The sequence below is a fragment of the Bactrocera oleae genome, chromosome 5 (genome assembly GCF_042242935.1).
Source record: "Bactrocera oleae isolate idBacOlea1 chromosome 5, idBacOlea1, whole genome shotgun sequence".
In the NCBI taxonomy this organism is placed as follows: Eukaryota; Metazoa; Arthropoda; class Insecta; order Diptera; family Tephritidae; genus Bactrocera; species Bactrocera oleae.
The window spans coordinates 4,265,069-4,287,504 of record NC_091539.1 but is presented as its reverse complement, the minus strand read 5'-3'; the positions used below and the strand labels follow the sequence as shown (position 1 = coordinate 4,287,504).

Sequence of the window (22,436 nt, the reverse complement as noted above, 5' to 3'; positions counted from 1 at the left end):
ACATGGAGGTTAAGTGCGAAGAAATTATTTCATTAAGCATGAAAAGTACGGCACAACAGGATATTAGGGGCGAAATTGCGAGAAAAGTAGCAAAAACAAAAGAAAAGGCGGAGTGTGAAAAGCATAAATAAAAGGCGCTAATGGCAACAAGGATTTGGTTGGGGAAAATGGAGGCAGACTGCAGGCGAAAAGTTTAGTGAGTGAAAGGGGCGAATGCGAGATAAAGCAACTGTGTAGCGAGAACAAAAAAGGCTTCTGAGGCATGTAAATATAATACACCACCTGTTTTATAGGCACTTACAGTTATATATATTATGCGTGCGTGTATGCGTGTATGCCTGCGGCTAGGTTCAATGGACTCTTGACAGTGCGGTCATGTAGAAAATTGCCCTTTGCTAATAGCGGAAGACACAAAACGTGTATGTGTGTGTGTGGATGTAGCTGTCTAAAGACATTTTACACGCACCCGCTCGACACTTTCTACCCCGCTGCATACAGTTCCCCAACAGCTGAATTAATTGTGCAAAATTATGAGCGCTCGATTACTTTCTATAGAGTTTTTTGCCGTTTTACACACTTTTCGTCCGCTTTTGCGCCTAATGATAGGCAGTGATTCCACTTTTGCTTCTGATGTGTGCTTATAAGCATCTATATACTGCACACACACACACATGCTCAAACTCAGCGTATCTTCACATTTCATACTCATTGCGCTCAGCAGCCATGATCGGGCCTTTGACTCCTGTAAGTATGCACTTAAGTAATCGATAATATATCTAATATTACAGTAACCACATGAAAGCCACTACATGTGCAATTGATACACCTGTATCGCCCAGAATATATGTGCATGCATGTATAGTACTACATGCATTAGTAAGTAGTAGTAAAATACATTTATTGAATTTTTTATTTTTTTTATTTATAATACAATTACTACAAGGCAACTAATGACATGTTGACGCAAGTCTTGAATGAGGGCATTCGCAGGGGGATTAAAGCATCAGTGTGAAGTGTATTGGTTTGAACAGAATAACAGACAAGTTTAAATGAGTTTGTGGTTGTAGCATACTTTTAGGCGCTCAGCACAGATTACAACATTTTTGTTGCATACCCTTTGAATAACACTTTAATAAACAATTCGCTATTAGTATACTACTTTTATTTAATTTTTTTTTATTTAAATTTTTATTGCCTACTTTTAGGATCATATTTTTAATGTAATCCTCCGCTATTGCCATAAATTGTGGTTTTAAAAGTTTTTAGCATAATTTTAGGCTTGCATATATCTATATTGGCTATACTGAGAGTCCGCAAACTGCTTACTTGCAAGATATTTTTTAAGTAATAGCCTCCTAAAGTTTATACTAGCGAAGTAGATTTAATGTATTTAGATGTAAGATTCGAAAATTTGTTTCAAACATTTTGAGCATATTTTTAGGGGTATGCATATATTTATCTATTGTTAGGCCACAGATTAGTATATTTCCTGGATAAGCACAAAACACTACAATTTTAAAATTAATGCTAGCAAAGTATGTATGTACGTAATTCTCTAGAGCCTAAACGTATGCTATGTTGCTGAACACATTTGGCAGGACATTAACATAATGGTGATACATGTGAGCAGAGCTTAACGTCTGTAAGCGCCTGTAATGCATGTGATGACTATGCGATAGTGTAATAAAAAGATAAGATAAGGGTGTTAGTTAAGAGGCAGGTAAAAAAAAAAAGAAATTTATAAAAACTTAAAGGGGAAGCGAATGAAAGCTAGTCTTAAAAGCCTGTTTAAGTTGAGTGCTTTTGCTATGAACAGCTGATTAGTGCATACTTAGTATGCTCGGCTGAGTTTATGTAAAAAATATTTAATTCTTCTCTGAGTTGCTTCGAAATAAATGTGCATGCGCCTGGAAGTAGGCACAATAAATTAATGTTTTTAACTTATTTTAATTTTTTGGACTACTAAAACGCAAGATTGTTGCCTGCACTAGCTTTCTGCTAAAGCCATTTTAGGGCCCGATTTTAAACACGCAAAATGTGAGTTTATTATTTAATGAGCATTTCGGAGCACTCTTATGTGTTGCTACTTTTAGGCATTACTTTTTTTGGGCACACTGAAAAAAGCGCAAAATTTGCTACTACAGGTATGCCTGCTGTATAGACCTCACATGTTAGCCTCTTAAATGTATTTACAGGCTCATTTATGCCTTCGCGTGCGATCTTTTGTTAAAGATTTAAGTTGTCGCCGTAATTTACGGTATACAGTGTGGTTGAATGCATTTTAACATGCCTTAAGTTGTTAGTATTGTTGCTTTTATAGTGTAAATATAATGTATTACAGCTTTGGTTGTGTTTCTCATTAGCACTTCCATAGGCTCATCCACCAGTTTTACGTGTTTCGGAAAACTTCGTTTCTTTTAAGCGCCTAAAAATCGCCTATAGCTGTTACATATTCATATTTATATAAAAACCTTTTTTATACAAACTTACATAATTATATAATTTTTTTTTATCACTATAAGTTATGTCTATACATAGCGTGTTGTCGCTTAGCGTAGTCTATTACTTAGTGGCATATAGTGTGTGGCATACCTTCAGGCATCTGTCACGCGCATTTCCGCATTGATTCGTGTTAATGCGTTAAGACCGTGTTAGTTGGTGTGCAAGCAGTTTAATTAACTGTATGTGATTTATAATTTATTTTACGCCAGAGAGCATATGCGCTGACGCGGCAGTACTTATGTATATACATATATATTTGTTGAAAAAATTTGTGAAATTTAAAAAAATAGGTTAAGAACTCTACGTAATTGTTGAACAGTAAAAGCAAATTGTTTACTTTGTAAAAAAATAAATACTTTCCTGTATAATTTGCATAATTGCCAAACAAAATCTTGGGACTGTTTTTACATGCTTTTAGGCTTGGTGAGTGTATATAGCTTAAGATATTCTATCTTGGTAAGGCCCATCACGCGCGTTATTTTGCTTCCAAACGATATGAATTTAAATTTTAATATGAATAAAAGCTTAAACTTTTTTCTTTGCATACTTTTTGGAGCGAAATGAGGTTATTCCATAATATGCCTATACATTTTTATACTCATTTGCAACATGTTGATTCAGAGTATAATAGTTTTTTCACTTAATGGTTGCTTGTAACATTTAAAAGTAATTGATATATACATCTAAATGATAAAAATAATGAGAATATTTGAAATCCGGGCGACTGCCCGTCTGTCCAAGTAATTTTAATAATATTTTGTAATGAAAATTCCTTTTTTTGTGACGTAGATTTGAATGTTTAAAGCAGCGAAAAAATTCATCTATATTTGTCATTTTCTAAAGCCTACTTTTAGCGGCGAACAACACTTTAAATTTGAAATAAATACTTCCATTGAAGTTCAATTTTTGTTGCTTTCAATTTCGCTTCCTTCTTAACTTTTATATATACTCAATTAACTCTGCTGAGAATTTCTAATTTTACCCAGGAAGTTGTCGCCACATTTAAGATGCTTAAAAGTTTGTACCAAGTCCCCACTAATTTTTCACTAAAATACCAACGGATCTAATTAACAACCACTGTTGCACTGAATTTTTGATAAAAACGGCACACCGAAAATCCGTTTGCTCTCGGCTAAAGGTAGGCTACAGCAAGCCCACAGCCATTGAAATCAAACAACAAAAGCATGCCGCTTATAAGCTCAGCAGCAGCACTTGCGTTTAACTGTAAATACGACGAAGATGCGTTTATACCGATTTTCTAAGAATTTTAATAAACTTTCAGGTGTAGTGTGTGTTTGGGGGGCGTGTCTGCGAAGTTAGGTCAACTAACGTCCCACAAAAAGAGACACAGTCAATCCCTTACGCGGCTGCCTGCATGACAGCAGTGCGTTTGTGCAAAATCACATCAAGTGAAAGTAAAAGGGTTAACAAGTTCAAAGTGTTGATGGGGTATTTTAGGCGCACGAACTCGCACAAAGTTACAAAAGCTGCCCTTTGTTTATTTGTTTTTTTAGACTACTTTATGTTGAGCATAATTTTTGGTGCTGCTAGGCAGGCTTTCAGTTTCTTTGCCATTTTCATATGGTTGAGTTCGCACAAAGCGTTTAGGTCACCGGGTCAAAGTTTTTGGTCGCTATGCTCGTCGAAGGACGAGCAGTCTATATATCTCAAGGCTGCTAATGCGACGAGAAGTTCATGTTGTTGTGCATACTTTTAGGAGATTTTAATTAAAATTTTCAATATTTAAACAAGGCAATTGTTTGTTGCTTACAAATATATAAAAGCATTGTCGCCGTTTATTTGTAATTTATTTGAATTTAAAAGAAAAATGAATTTTCCAAGCACAAAAGTATGCAATACTTTATAAGTTTCCCGAAAATTGGGAATGAATTTTTAAAGTAGTACTTTAAGTAGAAAATATAAATCTTAAATGCAATTAAAATAAAATATATTAATATGCGCCTAAAAGTATGCAATGTATAATCAAGATCTTTTAATTAATTTCTTTTACGCAAAAATTGTAAATAGGCGTCGTACTTAATATGCCGCATTAAAATAAATGATGTTATGAATGAATGTTATTTTCATGTTTTATATGTATTCAGAAATAAATTTATATGTTTTTAGAAATTAAATTCTGTCATCGAAGCCGAAAAGTATGTAATAACGCAAAAAATCCCACTTGAATAGAGTCACTGTCAACATTTGAAATATCTAACACCACCAAACTAAATAAAAATTTAGTACACATACATATTTGAAGTAAAGCGCCTAAATGTATACTTTGCTAATTAAATGCTAAAGAACAATATAGCAGTCAAAATTTCCTACTAACTGCTTTTGAGCATGCATAGAATCGCATTTCTTGTCAGACCAATAAAAAAACTTCGCATAAAATATCAGCGCGCGTAAAACTATGCAACACAAAATGCTTATAAGCACTAATTACAGGCACAAAAGAAAACAATACGCGCATAGTTAAAAGTGCACAACAAAATAAAATAGTGACATTTTTCCGACTGCCACAGGCTTTTGGGCTACAAGGTTTAAGACTAAAGACCCTCAAAGTATGCTGTAGTATCAAAAAAAATACTCTACTAAAATAATATTAAACATTTCTCTATAAACCGTTTGACATTTTTCCGAAAATCCTCAATTTATTGCATTAAACCGTACATACATTGCAGTTGCCTGTAAATATCACTTTAAGCCCATAAGTATGCAATACATGTAATTATTTATTAACAATATACCATGTTAATGCAATGAAGAACATATTAACAATATTATGCATGCAAAAATTATTAATTAATGCTTGCAGCTTTTGATAAGCTGTATTACAATGTACAACCTGAAAATATGCAACAATTTCTGGAAAAATAATTTTTTGTTTTAATTTTGGATAGCATACAATAGTGAAAGCATATACATACATATATTAATAATAAAATAATATATATTAAGCTGGTTAAGGTTTTCTATATGAATAATGAATAATTTATGATGTATGTATATATATACGCCTATACGTATGCAATATTTTAATATTTTGCTTTTTATTACACTTTAATTTGCTGCCGTCAACAAAATATTTCCATTACGGTTACTGTCGGTATGCAAATTAGTTGTCTGCTGTACAGTATTTTGATGTTTCTGCCGAAAAGTAGGCAATGGAATTGTGGTAAACGTAAGTTTGGCTGCAAATCACTGTTAATTGATAAACAAATGGAATTTTCCAAGCGCAATTTACACTGAAAAGTTGAGTTATTTTTAAGAATGTACGCATAAATTTCCAGAAAATGCTATTGTTCTAACTGTTGCGCATGAAAGTATGCAACAAAAGCTCAAAATAAAATTGTATTAAGTGGTCCTTAAAAATGCATGCAGCATATACAAATTTTCTGTATTGAGGTTGTGTGAGTACATATTTTATATAATATTATTATTTATTTGATACAATAGCACGTCGCATAAAAGTATGCTAAATTAGCATGCGACAATATTATATAAACAAGTTGCTCCATAAATAAATTTAGGCACTAAACAAAATTTAGAAAATTAATTTTTATATAAATTCCGTTATAAACTTAAATTACACACGCCTAAATGTGTGCAATAAAAATGTGTAATAACATATCAGCAGCAATACGGTAGCGGCATTTTCAAAAATTTAATTAAGTTGCACATAAACTGTAAATTAGCATTATTAAATTTGTGTTTGTTTTATTAAAATCATAAACCTAATCTAAGCAACTTGTGTGCATTTTTATTTTGTCATTTCAGCGCCTCGCATGCTTCACGGAATTCAATAATTTAATTAAGGTAAGTTTACCACTGAAATGGCTATCATAAACCTAACACAAAATGGGAAACATAAAACAAAAAAGCGTCATTAAAAGTAAGCATACTTTTGCGCGCGCACACACGGCACTACGTCGTAAAATATGTCGTAAAATTTAAGTGTATTTTATTTGCAAATGAAGCAGTGTGTCGCCAAATGACACGAGTCATCAAGAGTTTCGCCAAAAAACCAAAAACTGTACTGCTAACGGTAAAAAGAAACAAACTGCAACAAAAATCATTTGAAGAAGAAATCAATTCGGTAACAGATTTTGGTTTTTATTTCTTTAATTTCCCGGGCTATTTTTGGATTAAACAACCTAACATAATACGGTCAGTAGATTTTCTGCCAGTTTGCCACATTTTTCTTCCTTCTACGTCTAATGTTACTAATGTTATAGTGATTTCATTGGCTATCGTGTAGTATATTTTCCGGCGCACACAGAATTTTTCTAGTGAACTAGCTGCGTGTGTTTATTCAATTTGCCACTTCTTGCCTTGGGCCAGTCGAAAAAAATGAAACAAACGCAGTAGTATTATTGAACCGCAAATGAATCTAGATACGTAGCAGCATTTTAGGCGCTTGACAGTACAATGAACTTGAGCTTCAAATGTGTGCCATAAAATGATTGTCCGTAGTGGTGCGGGTGGGCATTTTTATCGGCACAAAGAGAGAAAAATATGATGCTTTCCTTTTCCTATTAGAAATCTGTCAAGCAAGAGGATAATGTGCACTGGAAGAAATATTGAATGCAAATTTTACAAAGATAAGAAATTCTGCAAAATATCAATTCACAAAAAATATTTATAACACTTAAATAGCGTTGGTAATTAAAACTTTAGTGGTTCAAGAAGACTTACTATTAAAAAAAAGATTAAATAAGGGTTGAATATTTGAGAAGGGTTGCCAGCTGTTTGTAAATACTGTTTATTTTATAAAATACTGTAAAATGCATAAAGTATATCAACACTAATATATAGCAATCAAACTGAAAACCACCATTTTAAAAGTATTTAATATTAAATTTATTTTGATTAGGGTTGCCAGCTGTTTGAAAATTTTAAAGCACAAATAACTGTACGAAAAAAAGGCAACACTACTATATAAATAGTAAAAGTAAAAGCAATTGCAAATATTTTTTTTGGTCGGGCGCTGCCACCTGTTAGCATTTTTTCGCTGCTTAATTTTTGTATTGGAAAAATAAATGAAGTATTGCAATCAAAATAAAGAGATCTAAGAAAAAATGCAGCGCCGCTAATTTTTTAGAAGAGTTGCCATCTGTTAGAAAATATAAAGTCACAAAAATTTAAAAAGATAAAGAAGCAGTGTAATTTGGCAATAAAACTTGAAAGCTTTAAGACAGCTAATTAAGCTGTTTTAGTTGGTGGGGTGCTGCCATCTGTTTTACATTTTTCAAACAATTAAAGCAATATTAATTTGAATAAAATGTAGCTTCGAGATGAATTTTTTAAACCATATTTTTTTGCTTTTCTTTATTGAAGCATATAATTTTTCTCCCTCGTTGTGCAAAATAATACGCCATTCGTTAAGTAGCAAATAAGAGTAAAAAAATTGCGCTACCAGACACATACGTATTGACCTGGACACTACAGTTGCCAGGGAAGCAAGGCAAACGGAGATAGAATAATAGGCAATGTCTAGATTCGATTGTCTTGCTTATGGGCACACAAATCTCTAAGGCTTATGCACAACAGCCACTCATGCCTTATTATTATGGAGAATTGCCATTCACTCAGCCATTCAAAGCCTCAGTGGTCATCTCCGCGACAGCGCCAAATTCCCTACGGGCAGCAAGAGAGCTACCTTAATTTTGGCTACATTTTTATTAAAGTCATTTACTGCGTCTTCTGCATTATGTACCTTTGAAGGAAGGTAGGCTTTGTCGCAGCAGAATGTATGGAAAAAATATATAAGCAATTTTTCAACTTCATTAGCTTGCTCTTGCGTTAGCGATAACATGCAAATTTATTGTTGTGTGTGTGATTTTTTTCGTTTTGACTGTTCCTTTGTGGTTGGAAAACCGCAGAGCAAGCGATCTCCACTTCATGTAGCTATCAATACTACGATTCCATGTCATTTCGAAATAATCTCTTTAGGGCTTTTGGGGGTTCTGGCTACCAGAAGCATAAACATAGCTAGTGAACGTAATAAGTGCACAGTTCAATAGAGTGCAGAAAGCATTGTTGAAAGCGAAGCTAAATAAATTGAAAAATATGGAAAGCAAAGAACAATAAAGAAACACAAAAATATATACATATGAAAGTACGGAAGAGATCATTGAAATCAAAGTGCTTTAAATATAAAAGCACTAGCATAGCTAAAGAAAATGCACGGAATATACGCACTTTTAATAAACTTGCTGCTAAGTAGTTGTTTTTTCAAATTATATCATCGTCCCTTGTATGTGGATTGTATGTGAAACTATATGTGCGACAAATAAATTATTTTTAAAAGTTAATATAGCTAAACTTTTTGAATGGGTATATACATGTTATGTGGATTGTACGTGGAACTTATGTGGAATTGTTTTTTGCAATTATACGTATGTATAATTCTATATATGTAAGACTATATGGGCAGATAATATTATATATTAGTTAATATAACCAAACTTTTTAAATGAAATCGAATATTCTATGTGGATTGTATGTGGAATGCAAATAGAATGATGCCCGGGTTGCAAATAACTTACTTATGAGTTTATATCTTTTATGTGGATTGTATGTGGAACATATGTGGAATGCAAATGGATCGTTGACCGGGTTGTAAATAACTTATGCCTTCTTTATGTCAATGTTCAATAAAATTTAATTGGTTCATATGTGGATCGAAAGAAAAACTTGCAATAAATATAAAACACAAAAACATATTATCAGACGTAAGAAAATTTGCTACGAAAATGGGTTACACATAAAAACTTGGGTGGAACATATGTGGAACCTAAGTGCGATTTCTTAAAATTATTCAATAAAAATATTTTAATGCAAAAAAGGTGTGTCTATATAAATTTGATGGATGTAGGTAGCAATTTCCATAGAAAATTCAAGCAAAACTGTGTAAAATAATAATTATTTTTCGATAAAGAAAAACGTAGATAGCAAGAAATAGATGCTCATACGTACATATGAATATTATATGTGATTAGTATCATTATTTAATTTCGTATTTTTATATGACCATGTGCCAATTTTTATGTCTAAAACACTTTCAAATAAAAGCAAAAGCGTAAATAACTAATTGAAGTATATAATACAATTTTTTGTTTATTAATAAGTTAATGAAAATAAAAGCTTTCCGCACTTATCACTTGAACTTTAGCGTCAAAATAATAACAGATGAAATGAAACGGGAAGGAAAAATTAAAAAATTTGTAAAAATGCAAAGTATGCGAGTATGTATGTATTTATAAATTTTTATATCTTAAACTTAATGGGTGAAAAGCTTAAAAATTAAAACAAACAAATATACAAATTAGGATATTTATATATTTATTTTTGTAGCCAGACATTGCCCAGCACAAAAAAAGCAATAAGGTAAACAATCGAATAAAAATATAAACTAGCAACGCGCCACACTAAAATAAATGAGCAAACAAATGAATAACAGATGTGCGAATAGATGAATGAATGACGTTGCGAGTGAATGTGCTGTAGCGGCAGAAAACAGCGGGCAGTAAGCGTAGGAATACATTTTTTTTATACAAATACTTAGTCAATAATGATAATGATGATTAAGCATTTTTTCATACACATATCGGCAAGTAGCAAATGATGAACATGCCAAAGCTGTATGCTTTATAGGTATTGACGTAATTCACATAGCTGACGGTTCAATCAATAAAATTACGTTGTTGAAAAATATTTTGCAAAAGAAAGTAAAAGAAACAAGAAAATTAAGCGGTAACTGCTTACGTTTCATGAATTGCAGATGTGAACATATTTTAGCAATTCAATTATTTAAATTTAAATGCTGTTGCAGACACTTTTAGTGAAATATTTGTGAACCTTAAAAAAAATTTACTGCATTGTTGAAAATATTATCGAAGAAAGTCAGATTTATAGATCTTAGTCAAAGAAATTGTTTTAAAAATTGTGGAATTTATGTGGATAGTATGTGGATTATATTATAAATGTATATAAAACACATATACGAAGAATGATCAAACAAGTTTACGTATTTTTAATTACGCACGTTTAAAAATTGAGGTTCCCATGTGGATTTAATGTGGAATGTAAAGTACAATCTATGCAAAGTGGTATCGAACCACACACATATTAAATTTTAAACTATTTTTTTTACTTTGAAACAATAAAAAGGAGGAATACGTACAAAATTTAATTTATTAAGAAGAAATGCTGCAGAAAGAAAATAAAAATAGCTTGCGTTAATAAAAATAAGTATTTTAAAATCATGGATCAAGATATTATTAATTAAATGTTAATGCTATTTGGTCTTTGCATAATTTTAAAATGTTTTCAAGTGCTAAAACTTATTAACCACTCTACTTTTAAAAATCGAAAATATATTAGAGTTAATTATTAAATAATGTGGTGAAAAATATTGATACACTTTTAGACAAGTACACAAATGGAGTCAAAGAATAATTAAAAATAAAAGGTAATAAAGTGTATTTTTACGGTTTTAAATTAGTCAAATAATTGAAACAATAATTACAGAGCAATTTCAGTGTGGAATGTATGTGGAATTAATGTGGAATGTATGTGGGTTGTATGTGGAACGTAAGCATCAAAATTTTATTGACTCGGAAACAACTATATACGCATTTAAACTTAACAAAAGTTTGCATTTATGTATATAAAAATAAACGGAAAGTAGTCGCTATTTGCTTAACTACATACGTAACATATATTGAGGATTAAAGCAATTTACGCACTTAGATAACAATCAGTTTCTATAATTTTTGATACCCTCTACAAAACACTATTTCTACAGTTATACGCAAATTCTTACACAAATTTTCTTACTTTAATGCCATGTAAACCTACATTTTTACCACCGCCCGAGGTTAGATTACTACACACGCTAAGTAAGCACCCACTTTTCGGCAGTTATTCAATGAACAAAAGGTATAAATTTAATTAAGATTGAGAATTCTACGTCCGTTTAATAAGTATTTATTTTGTATGCATGTATTCGTGTAAAAACCCACACACACACATACAAAATGGCAGTGGTGCGCATTCGATTCACAACAGGGAACAATAAATTAAAAGGTTACAAGCCGAAAGTTAGTAATGCTTTGATGAACAAATCACTTGAGTCGCACAAACGCAGTCAAATTCGTTAACACAGCAACACAGTAGGCTGATTTTAACTATAACTTGTTGTTGTTGCTTTTATGTGCTTGCTAACTGGTTAGCTGCTACGTGAACCGGGGACTATTGGGTCAAATGTGCTGCTTGTTTACTTGACAATTTGGCAAGGCAACGGCGCGCATAGAACAATAACTCCCAAAAGTGCCGATATAGAAGTTGGGGAAACAAGTGAGATTACGAGTTGACGTTGCGACGAGGCGTATGCGTGTTTTCTGTGCGAATTACGGCCACGTACACGAGTAACTTTTGTAAGTCCGCTCTCTTTGCATACTTCTTTGTTTGCTTGAGACTGTGTGTAGCAATTTCCGTGGGAGTCTCACTTAAACTTGCACGCCAGACGAACACCCACAGACATATATATACATAAATGTGTATAGGCTTTATAGGCTTTTCTAGCAAGCAAGTGGTAAGCACTGGCTTTTAGCGATGTTTGTCCGGTCACTTGTTGGGGTGTTGTGTTTGTTAGCGTTTCGTTTATCAGCGCATGGCTCAACAAAATAAACAGTGTTAATGTAAAAAACATGCAACAGGCGGGAAGCATATGTTTGTTTGTGACTTTTCTATTTTTTGCTTTTGCACAAAAGCCCATAAATATTTATTAAAATTATGTAAATATGTATTAAAACAATGTTAGAGTACACATTATTTCAATAGAGATACGTATCTATGGAAAATTTTCAAGTACAAAAAGATTTTCAGCAATTATGAATTGCTAAGCGTTAAGGAATCTAATGAGCAAAAAACCAAACTTCTAACGGAGATAAGGACACACAATTAAATGTGTGGGGTTAAATATAAATAATACGTTATTATAATGGAGTAGTGTGTAATTCTAAAATATGCATCATTACTAAATGTGCTTCAAATAGTAATATAATATGAAACGTATGCCCAAAATGGTTAAACATAAAAGGTTACAGTAGTTTACATAAAATAATAGTTAAAGTTAGTGTGAAACATATGTGAAACCTAAGCAAACTTTGTGTGGAATGTGTTGTTGTAAATTTCTACAACTGTTTAAATAGATTTTGACACGAAACTTTGAGCTGGTTAAAAAGCTTTGAGAATGGTTAAAAATAAAAACTAACAGTATTTTATATATAACAATAGTCAAAGTAAACAAAGTTAGTGTGGAACATATGTGGAACCTGAGTGAAGCAAAGCTTTAACTTCGTTTTTAAGTAAGATATATCAGATTCTAAGAGCTTAAAAGAGTAGAAAAAAAAAATATTATGTGGAACGTATGTGGATTTTATGTGTAAAAAAGTTTAATTACTTAATATATGTTATAGTTAAATAATTCAGACGATTAGGCGCATAAATTCGTGTGTATTTTTTTATATACAAATGGAAACAGCCTTCGCCTGATCTTGTAATACAGTTATAGTCAATTTTCTATAAGCTTTAATTTAATATAATTCTAAAAGCCATCTTAAGCACTTAAGTACTTAGTCGTATTAAGAAATCAAGCAGAAACACAATCAATTGCTAAAAGCCTCATATATGGTTGAAAAATTGTGTACGAAGAAACCTTTTTTTATTAAACACCATATTTTTTTCTTTTCTCTACTAAAATATCACATTGTGATATTTATTTACTGTTATGCCACTCAAAAAGTTGACGCTAATTAAAAGTGATATTAATTTTCATAAACTTTCTTACGTTATAATTAAATTTTCTGCCTTTAATACCATTATATGCAACACTTTTTTTTAAACAGCCATCCTTGAAAATTCAGTCAACATATGGTCGCAGCTTCAGTCAAGCAGCTGCCGTCATGGCGTATACGTAACATGACTTTGCCATGAGTGCATAAATAAAATGTTAATCATACGCCGTGTGGGGGCAAATGCGAAATAAAATGCACAAATAGCAGCAGAAAAGGATGAGAAAGCATAAAACCGAATAATGCAAAACGCCACCAGACAATGAATGCAGGGAAGAGCAAATAACAAAAAATGGTGCGCCACTATTGACGCACGCATTGACAAAACGAGAGTGGGAGGCGCACAAAAAAGTCAGAAAAATAAAAACTGGAAAATCGGAAAAGAGAAAAAAATTTAATTCGAATGAAAAGTATAGAATGCAGTATAAAAAATAAAATTGTAGTCAAGTCTAAATAAGAATTCATGTGGCTGTGTGTGTGTGTCCAAGCACAAGTGATTCTGTTGATTGTAAGCCGCTTTGGGTCAGGAAATGTCGACGGCAGGCAAACGATGCGAGGCGCATGAATACACATCATACAAATGTATGTAAGTTGAAGGGCGGAAATTTTGTATGAGAATTTATAGCGCACTAGGCACACACTCACATACACATATGCATGAAACTCGCAACTCGTTGTATTTAGCGCGGCAAGCTCCAATTTTTGCCATAGTTCAATGCGAAAAGTAGTACAGTGTGAGCTAGTGCCATGCCGCTGATGTACGACTTAGCGCAAACTGGCACAATAGTAAATGTGGGCGTTGAAATGCACTAATTTTCAATATCAGCAACAACTGTTTGCTACTAGCAATATTTATTTTCATTTGGTTGTCAAGCAATTGCAGCATATGCGTGGGATTAAAGCGTATGGCTATTTATATAATATATATAGAAAGGAACTTTTCGCTGTACAGCGTATTGTATGCAGGCATATGTAAACTAGCTTATGGGCTTGCTTACGCTTGCATTCCTTGAGCAGTTCTTACATGCTTAAAAGCCACAATTTTTGTAAAGCATAAGTTTACTATAAGTTATCTGAGCATGTGTCACTCACTTATATAGTTTTTTTTCGCTTTAATAAAGTTCGACCAGTTTTAAAATATATTATGCCAGTTTATACCAGTTTTCATATAGTTCTAAAATTGTTCGTATATTGCATAAATACCTTCAAACGTGTTATTTGTAATTTATTAATTTACCGTTATAGCAGTAACTACGTATTTCCTTCAACTAGCTAGTTCAAAACTACATAAATTTGGTACTTTTTATCAAAAGTCACACATTTCTACAACAATTAACTAATTTATAGACTTTTTGATAAGTTTTGTAAGATAATATTGACTTTGAAGATTCATTAGCAATTCAAATAGTAAATTGAAGTTGTACTAACTATAACTTATGACATATACTATAACTTACAACATCATGACATATAAAATATGCATAACCTTTAAAAGACCATTTTTCAAAATTCGACCAATTCGCATTATTTTTTAATTTAAACTTGAGAATGGTATTTTTTTAGTCGTAAATGAATCAGAATTTCTTAAATGTGGTTTTATGTTGTAACTAGAAATTTCTTTCAGCAGTTTTTCAATTAAATAAACAAATTTCTTTAGTTTGAATAACTTTCCGTATTTACACCAGCTTTGCTGAACCTCTTAAAAAATAAGATCGAAATCAGAGAAAATAAGCCAGTTGGTAAACTTTACTATTAATATCTTTATGAGTATACTGTAAATATACAATTTAAGTGGTAAAGTTATTTCAATATTGATGCATAATTTTTAACATATTATAATAAGTAAGTTTAGTTTCCAACATAATATTGTCTCCACATATTGAATAAGGAACAAAATAATATTATAACGTGTCTGTAAGAGCTAATAAAAAAGTGAATGACATGTGGATCGTATATGGGCTGTATGTGGAACTTAAATAAAAATCATTAAATGCAAGTGAAACATATTTAAGCTCAATAAAACGGTACCAATGTAGATAAGTGATATTTATGTTTTATTTAATCTAATAATTCTGTATTCCTAAAACCTAAATTCTTTAATTGGTGAATTATAAGAGTGTATTAGTAAATAATTGGCTGTAAAAACTAAAAATAATGTGGATTTAAAGTGAATTGTATGTGATGTTGTATGTGGAACCTATATATAAAGTCTTAAAATGCAAGTGAAACGCATTTATGTCCAACAAAAGAGTAACAAAATCAGGTGATATGCATAATACATACTTAAGCTTAAGACAAATCTCGTGCCATAGTAACTGGATAGTAAGTTAAAATCTCTAAAAAATATTCCATTTGTTATTTCTACTAGTTTAATATTTAGTTTGCTCTTTAAAATTAACAAAGCTTTTTATTAAAATATATGCGCTGAAATTCACATTTACATGCATACATGTATGTATGTATATACATATGTATGTATATATTAACCGCTTTCATTGTTTATCTTATGGCTCGCAATAATCGCTTTTATTAACTTAAATAGCAATTAAAGTGATTTATAGGTGTTAATTGCCGAAATCAAATAGTAAATGTACATAGACACACATTAAAATAAACAAGTATATATATACATGCATACATATGTACATACAAGTATGCATACATACTTACTAATGCAATAGAGCATACAGGAAAATATTAATTTATGTTTTGTAAATGTATGTGGTGTATATATTGATATATTCATCGTAAAGATATCGTATATACAAAAGCTTTTATATATTTGATCACGTGGGCACATTTGGAACATGTGTTTTTCCAACAAAGTAGCTGAAGTGAGAAAAATTCAAAGGTGTTTGTAATCATTGCTGTAAATATGCATAACTAAATACAAATATATTTGCATATATGTATGTACATATGTATGTACATAAATAGAAATGTAATTATTTTATGTATACAAAAGAAGTTGTTTTTGTTTATTTGCTTTATATGTATGTAGTTCAATTTAATGGCAGAAGGTATTTCAAATAATAATGTTAACAATTATATGTAAACGTAAGCATGAACTTATTTTTTTTATACACCTATGTATGTACATTAATTCATACACGTACAGTTTCGCAAATTTATGAGCTGCCACTAGCTTTAACGTGTGGAACGCGAATACATTTGTGTATTATATATTATAATGTTATATTTATTACTTATCATTATCAGAAATGTCTGAATTATGTAAATATATTGTGGCACGTATGTGGTTGGTATGTGGCATGCAACATATTTAGCTTAAACATACATTTTTTCACATATCTATTCACCTTAGATATATATTTATACACAAAATACATGTGGAACTTGTTCAAAAAAACTTTTAGTAGTAAAAACAATCTGAGAATAAAATGAGCTGTTCTATTATATACATACATACATACACATATGTGTATGTAGTTCTTTGTTTTCTTAAAATTTTATTTTACTAGCAGACTTGTAAACACAAATATCGTGAAAACTTACATCTGCTTAATCTTTTCACAGTTATATCTCAATGTAACCAAGTATTAAGCGTTTTATTGAGCAATAAAGCTGGCAAAGGATGTTTATATATTAATCAAAAGAATTCTTTATATTGATTTTAATAGTTCGCATTTTTGCTGTTAAGCTTCTGCTTTTCATTTGAAAAACAATTTATTACAATTGTGGGCTGCGATAAATTCAGCAACTTAATTTTTGGTTAGTATTTTTCCGATTGCATCGTTGTTTATAAATTTGATGTATTCTTGTTTTAGGAAAAAAAAATTTTTGTTTGGAGCTTTGTATTTTGTATGTACACATACATAAATATGTATTAAGTATTGTATACCTATATTACTGAATAGCTTTTAACTCAAAATATTGCTGCGTTGTTGTTTGCATGACACAAAAAAATGTAATCAGCGCTAATTTTAAATTTTATTTAAAAGATTTGTAATGGTGATAAATATCGACCGCTAATATCACCAAAAAAAAGTGTGGATCGCAAGTGGAACTTATTGAAATTATGAATTGTAGAACCCCTTGTCCACACACACGCCAAAAATATTAACATCTTTTAAAAGTAATGTGGAACATATGTGGGCTGCATGTGGTTCGAAATTATTTTTTCCAAATTCTTGTAAAATTTTTCTGTTATTCGTTTAAATTACATTTACATATTTTCGGCGATTTCTTTGAACTTTTTCAGTTTTGAATATATGCCATTCCATTATTTTAAATATATACAATTTTTTACTTCAACTCTCCCTCATGGAAAATACCTAAATGCAATTAAATTTCTAATGTATGATTGCCATAGTTTTGAACGAAAAATATTTCCTTCATTTTTATAAACATTTCCTTGTAATTTATTTTACAACTCAAAGGCGTGTCATGAACTTTGCTTAATAATGTTCTGAATTTATGGCTGAAAAAATGCGGTAAATCATTTAAGAAATTTAATTTTAAAAATTTTGAATTTTCGATAAACTTTTTTGTATGCTTTCTGGCTCAAATTTTTTGCGCTTATTAAATTACTTAACTCATGAGGTGTTAATAAGTAATTTTTAAAATGTTATCGACGTGTATGTTTTCTGATTTAAATTAAAATTTTTTTTAAATTTTCAAGAAGCGGTGGTTTTGTACATATTTTATATACAAGTAGGTATACCCGCGCTTTTATACATACATTGCTTACTTGTACACATTTTCATGTATATCTCTATTAGCGATACACCGAACCGTGAGCTGATTTAAATTTATTTTCCGCTCAACACGCAAATATTTTATGTGAACACGAAATTAATTCTTTTATTTGCACACGTGAATTGTTTACGATTGGTGGCAAGCATTGGTGAAGTTCACGGTAAACACAGACGTTGTGTGACTTCCGGAAAATACAATGAACAAAAATTGTTTTTGTGAAAAATTTTTGCAGGCGGCAGGATTGTTTTACTTAGAAAAATGCTATGAGATACGAAAAAAATGTTTTTATTTTTGCAGAAAATTAATCAAATAAATGAAGAGAGGAAGTAGAACAGCTAAAAGGTGAAAAAGATTTGAAGCACGAAGCACATTGCTTTTATAGCATGTGAAACTTATGTGGATTGTAAGTTTACAAGTTTTGGTTTTCAAAATTTATACAGTGACTACTTACTACAACATTTAGGGCAAATAACTTTTGTGGATCTTATGTGGCACGTAAATAATACGGCTTTATATTGGATGTAACGATTGTATATTTTATAAAAAAATAAAATTTCGCTTAAATGCAACAATTTTCCTTTATATTCGGAGCTTATCAGCTTTAGCTTTGCATGCATATAAAACTTATGCTATTTTCAATTTACTTTAAACTTCCACTCGACTTACAAAACAGCAAACTGCGTAGCTAGTCTTCAGCTTTGTCTAAAACAGCTTTGAGCATTCATTAATTTTCACCATGCTTTTGGCATTTGTAGTTTACGTCTTTCTGTTGTCTTTTAGATCTGCTTCTCTTTGCTTATATTTTTATTTTATTATATTTATTCCCCTTTTTAGCTTTCGCAATTAAATTTGTTTTGCTCAGATGCTCCTCTGCTGGTAATTCAGCTTTGCATTGCTATTTCAGCAGCAGCCAGTGTTTATTACAATTTTGGCATCATTTTTTACTTATCCCGTAAGTTAGTCAGTCAGTCAGTGGGTCGGCGTGCCAAGCAATTCACTTGTTTATCTGAGTAGTTGTGATTTTAATGGGATTTGCGCCACATTTTAACAGCACACTGTGTAGACTTTTTACTTCAAGGCAGGGCAGTGTCTGTTCTTACAATTGTGCTCTACATAGTTGGAGTTTTAAATTGAGGAGCAATGCAAATTGTTCGAAAGATTTCTCAAGTCGTGCCAAAAGCTTTCATTTGCAATAACAAAAGCTTCAATTCTTTAATTTGGTACAAAACTCGATGTTGCTACTTTAATAAAATAATATTTAAGTAATTTTGAAGACATTTTTAGATGGTACTATGACTGGTTAAAGCTTTAACTCTAACTACAAAAATACTTAGCAAAAAATAAATAATAAGCGAGATTACATTAGAATATATGAAAATTAAAGACAATTTTTGGAATCGCTTAACTTCTACCGTCAAATGAAAGCTCTGTAAGATTTCTCAGATCGAGCAAGCTTTCTTTGCAGGCACAATAAAAGAGAGTTTTAAAACGAAGTTCATTTTTATATGAAAAAATTAAAGTTTAAAATAGTCAGTAAAAGCTTAGAAGTACTAGTGAAAGCTTCTTTTTACATTCCTGACTTTGAATGGAAATTTATACATGAAAAAGATAAGATAACCCTTTTTTGGCAGCTAAACATTTTAAGTTTTCAACGGTATGTTTGTAATATATCCATAATATTTTGAACCTTTTTCACCGTAATTTCGTAATATAGCAAATACTAGAAAGAAAATTTCACTATACTATAAGAAGAACTTTAAAAAATCGATTATGAAAACAAGTTGAAAGCTTTTATTGAAATTTAAGTTTAAAAAATAAAAAGTGGTTTTCGAAAGCTTTCATGCTATTCTTAAAGTAGAACTTTTTATTTATTTTGTTGAAGGATTTTGTTCAGAAAATACGATGGGCATTAAATATTTAAAAAAAAATTATTATTTTATTTTTATTTGAAAGCTCATATGTCCAGTAAATATTGACTTTTAAATTAATCTCTATCAGTAAGGAAATTTACCATTCGTAAAGCATTAGAAGTTCTAAAAATAAAACTGAATTTTATAATTTGAAAAAAAAATAAAGTAGCTTTCACTTTGTCAGCAAAGCTTTTATAAATTTTAAATATTTTTTAGTTCAAATAAACAAAAGAAAGTACAAAGTAGTTCTAAATCTAAGATTTCTAAAGCATTTTCTAAAAAATAAATTTGTATATAAATATTTTATCAAATCTTGGGAGCTTTCACTTTGCCAGTAAAACTTTCATAAATTAAAAAAAAAATGCCCCTAATAGTATTTCGCTTCTCTTCCCAAAAAAATTAATACCGCACACCAATATAAAGCCGCAAAAACACGAAAGCAAAAAATCAATAGATGTCAACACCAATGACAGCACTCAATCACAGCACCTAAATGTATGCCAATATGTAGTGCTCCCCTGGTAACCGAAATATTTTTGTGCGCAACATGCGGGTCACAAAAACTGTCAACAACAACAAGTACGACTAAAACCACTTAACATATGGTATCAAATTAACATAAAAGCGCATGACACCTAAAAATAGGCAACAGCATTAGATAAGGTCCCCACCGCTGTTGGCGTTCGATTGGAAAGCGGCCGCACGCGTTAAACAAGTGGAAGTAACGTGCTAATAAGACCAACTAATATAAGTTGCTTAATTAGTAACGTTAAATTACTTGTAATTATGCAAACAATGACAACAACAACAACTATAACACAACGTTAAAGCTATGGTGCCGATGTTAGGAAGCGCACGTGGTAAGCCAAATTGGTGCGTAGACTATGAAGGGAGTTAACAGAGTAAAACTCGCATAAATGGAGACTACCCTAATTTGGAAATAAATGCAACACAAATAAAAGATAAGCTGGGTAAATTAAAAATAAATAACAAACAAAAAGTATGTAACATGTTTCTAGGCGCAAACAACACATATCTAACAAATGTTTGCAGAAAAAGTGCTAAGTCAGGCGCAAATATGTGCAAATTGAAAAATAAAGAACATAAAAAGTAAATGTTCGCTAAAGTAAAGCAGACACATAAAATAGCAATTTACGCCTAAAAATAGACGACAACTGTGCAAGACTGTGTGTACTCGGGCGCAAATAATACATTTATGTCGCGGTATGAGAAACGGTAAATATGTACGTATTGAAATCGGGAAAGCATTTCAAGTATTTGTGTGCGAGTCAAAAGAAAATGTATGAGGTGACGAAAAGTATGCTATAAATTTTGAAAAACACACGCTGAGGACACTTATGTAATAAAAAGTATTATAACTGTTGTACCAATTGATGATGAGTAGAAAATTTGCATGAAAATATTTAAAAATAATAAAAAAGTTGTGAAGTGAGACTTTAAAAAAAAGCAGCGCCTAAAAGTATGTTTTTTGATATTTTTATTTGAAGTATTTTTAATTTAGTTTAATAATAATATTTTGAAAACAACTCAAAGATTAATTTTGTGCGCCTTAGAGTATGTTACGTCATTTGCTATAAACCAAATTAATTCAAAAGCTACAGGAAGCGAATAGAGGTAGAAAAATATTCTGGTAGCGGAAAAAATTGTGCCAACTAGATGCTATGAATGACAATGAGCAGCTAAATATGCCTCAAATATTTGACTAACAAGCTAATAACTAAAATATGTCCTAAATATTTTGTTAACAAGAATGCAGTATTTTTGCTAAGTGAAAAATGAGATTTTCAGTTTTTAAAATTCAGTCACTGAGCGTCATAATGCTCACTATGTTGTTTGATTTTAACAAAAAATGTTTTTATAATGCTTTAGCAAGTTAAAAAGCGCCTAAAAATATACTCTAAATATTTTTGTTTATTATATTTTTAGTGCATGTGCAAAAAAAATTGGGTCATCAGTTTCGAGCGTCATAAGCTTGTAATTCACAATTTCAGTTCATACTTTTTATTTTATTTGCCACTTTTGAACTCAGTTAAAAATAGACCACTCATACAATCTAAGTTACGTGAGTTACAAAACTAACAGTCATTGCTTAATGCCTTCTAAGTAACTTTTTATCTTATGAATAGGTTGACTTGCATGCATTTTTCTTAATCTGAAAATAATTTATATACTTTAATATAAGAAAACTTTTAAGGCGTGGGTAGCGACTTAGAAACTTATTAATTATTTGCGCTGCTGTCTGTGCGCCTAAAAGCACATTTGATTTATCATTTTAGCAAAATGTCAAGCAAACGGGACCAAAAATGATGTGCGCGTCAGAAAATTTTTAAAATTGAAAAAATTTAATCAATATAAATACTAAACTTATTTCAATGTCTCAAAAAAATTAAATTATTTTTCAAAAATATTTTATAACTGA

The 22,436-nt window shown here is 30.9% G+C and overlaps 1 protein-coding gene across 2 annotated transcripts in view; it reads left to right on the top strand.

Moving 5' to 3' along the window:
• Nucleotides 1–22,436, top strand: part of norpA (no receptor potential A) — a 130,906-nt gene that overhangs the window by 24,369 nt on the left and 84,101 nt on the right. For both annotated transcript variants that reach the window (XM_036359587.2, XM_036359588.2), the window contains exon 3: nt 6,286–6,324. The gene's annotated coding sequence lies outside the window, so the exon portion shown is untranslated. The remainder of the gene's footprint in view (nt 1–6,285; nt 6,325–22,436) is intronic.